Source organism: Gracilinanus agilis, chromosome 4 (assembly GCF_016433145.1).
Source record: "Gracilinanus agilis isolate LMUSP501 chromosome 4, AgileGrace, whole genome shotgun sequence".
NCBI classification, from domain to species: Eukaryota; Metazoa; Chordata; class Mammalia; order Didelphimorphia; family Didelphidae; genus Gracilinanus; species Gracilinanus agilis.
Genome location: NC_058133.1, coordinates 485,496,142 through 485,498,550, shown reverse-complemented (window position 1 = coordinate 485,498,550; position 2,409 = coordinate 485,496,142). Strand labels below are relative to the sequence as shown.

At 46.7% G+C, this 2,409-nt stretch overlaps 1 protein-coding gene across 1 annotated transcript in view; it reads left to right on the top strand.

Moving 5' to 3' along the window:
• Positions 1-2,306: 2,306 nt before the first annotated feature.
• Positions 2,307-2,409, top strand: part of LYRM9 (LYR motif containing 9) — an 8,541-nt gene continuing 8,438 nt past the window's right edge. Inside the window, exon 1 of the mRNA XM_044676254.1 lies at positions 2,307-2,360. The gene's annotated coding sequence lies outside the window, so the exon portion shown is untranslated. The remainder of the gene's footprint in view (positions 2,361-2,409) is intronic.

Sequence of the window (2,409 nt, the reverse complement as noted above, 5' to 3'; positions counted from 1 at the left end):
TCCTTCCTTCCTTCCTTCCTTCCTTCCTTCCTTCCTTCCTTTCTTCCTTCCTCTTTCTTTCTTTCTTTCTTTCTTTCTTTCTTTCTTTCTTTCTTTCTTTCTTTCTTTCTTTCTCCCTTTCCTCATCCATCCATCCTTCCTTCCTTCCTTCTTGTTTGCTACATTAAAGTTCTCAGCTAAAGAAGGTATCATTTGATTATATCTATATCTGTACATGCATGTATATAACTCTATGTCTTGCATGTTTTTATCAGCTTTCTCTGAAGATAGATACAGTTATTCTTCAGGAAGAGAAATTTTCTAGGAAGCAAAGATGAGGAGGAGTGACTTGCTTAAGATTATTGAGGTGAAGAAGACAAAAAGGGAAGAAGAGAAAGGCAGCCAAAGACTCAAAAGTCAGTTAGGAAAAAAATCTCCTTTCTGAAACTCCATCTCTGTCTTCGAAAGGATACAACATGCTCATTGAATCCAAATGCCACTAGGAAAAGGGGATGAAGGTTTAGTGATACTTTTCTCTTTTTAAGAAAAGGATACTAAAAGTATACTCAAGTGCACAAGAAGAGGAAATTATTTTCTGGGGAATATATGGCTCTTCATTGTTGAGTAAGTTGAAATAACTTTAGAGAAGAGAGAACTCAAGAGAAGCAGCAGTGAACAACCCTGCTCTTTTCCATCTATCTCACCAAGATCTGTGGCATCATTGAGCACTGAATTTGTCTTAGGATAAAGCCTCATCTTTATTTCTTTCAGGATATAAAACTTGCATTTAAATCAATTCAGAGAAGCACTTTAGCTTTGAACATTAGTGAGCCAGGGAGGGCATCTTTAATAAGACAGCATTATTCCATTTCCAGAGAGTGGTGGTGGAGGCAGTTCTGCCTCTGATGAAATCCAGCATTTCTTTCTCTCAATTATAATTATAGATGGATCTGAAAGGAAACATGCCTTCATTACTGTCATAGCTATTCTTTTGACAGGTGCTATGGGACTGCAATTTGATGTAATGACTCAAAACCAAGGAGAGGCACAGAATTCTTTCTTGGCAGATTCCCATCCAGAGGAATAGGATTCACTCTTGATACAAGAGGCTTGGGAGACATGGAGCTCTTCAGGAGTTTGGGGCTTATAAACCCCTGCTTTTAACACCTTTGAAATTTTGGTGTTAAGGTCCAAAATATGAGGTGGAATTTGAATGGAGAAATTTAATGGGAAGAATTTTATTGAAGAGGGGGGAGGATTAGGGAAGCAGATGGGGAGACAATTAGGGAATCCGGTAGGGGAAAAGTTGGTATGAAGGAAAGTAGGGAAATAGGAGCAAGAAGGTAGCCTGGAGTATGGGAATAGGGAATATGAGGGGACAGAAGGAAAAGAATTTGATGGGGGGGGAGAGAAAGTTGATAGGGCAGGAACTAAGGAATTTGTTGGCAAAGAGAAGTTGTGGGATGGAGAAATGGGTGGGGAGAGGTTAGTGGGATGGGAACTAGGGAATATAGTAGGAAAGGGGAATTGATGGACAAGTAGGAAGAGGAGATTTGGGGGAACAGAAAAATTAATGGGGAGATGTAACTTAAGGCATGCTTTGTCTAGAAAATGCCCTTGTCATTTGGGAATCTGGAGCGAAGAAGTGGATGGAGAGAAAACGAAGGTATTGGGTGAGAACTAAATGGAACCAGGGGGAATTGGTGGGAATGGAAAATGGGTGTAGTGGAAGATTTTGGAGGGGAAGTTGGTGCGAGGAAAACTCGGGAATATGTTGGCAAGGAAATTGGTGGGAGAAGTTAGAGGGGCGGTATAATTAGGGCATGCTTTATGGGGTGCGTTTATAAGAAAGGGATCTAGGGAATATGGGGGAGAAGTCGGTGGGAAGGAATGGGAGGATTTGGGGGGGAGAAGTTGGTAAAGGGAAGACTTGGGGATGTGATGGGGAGGTGAAGTTGGTGGGTTGGACAGGCTGGTGCCTGGGACGTGTCCCCCAAAACAGACCTAGCCCCAGATCTGATTGACAAGTCCCCAGATGGCCCCCTCCCCCCGGTAGCTGACCATACAGCTGACCGGCAGCCCGCGAGCGGGGTGAGAGGCTCCACGGTTCCAGCACGCGGGCGGCAGAGGGCGCTCGCGGCAGCGCACGTGCCTCCACCTCCTCTCTTCCCCGAGCAGGAGCGAGTCCGGGCTCCCGCGCGCGCGCCTGCACGCGCCACAAGACGCGTGCGCAGGCGCGATCTCTCGCGGCCGCTGTCGCTGGCGCTGACCCTGTCGCTGCCACTATCCCAGCAGCTGTTGTTGCTGCCGTCGCCACTGCAGCGACCGAGCCGACGTTCCAAAGTAGAACGCGGTACCTTCTGGCCCCATTGCAGAGCGAGGTCAGAGCTGGGACCCGGGCGGGCGCAGACCGCGGTGGAGGGGGTGGGG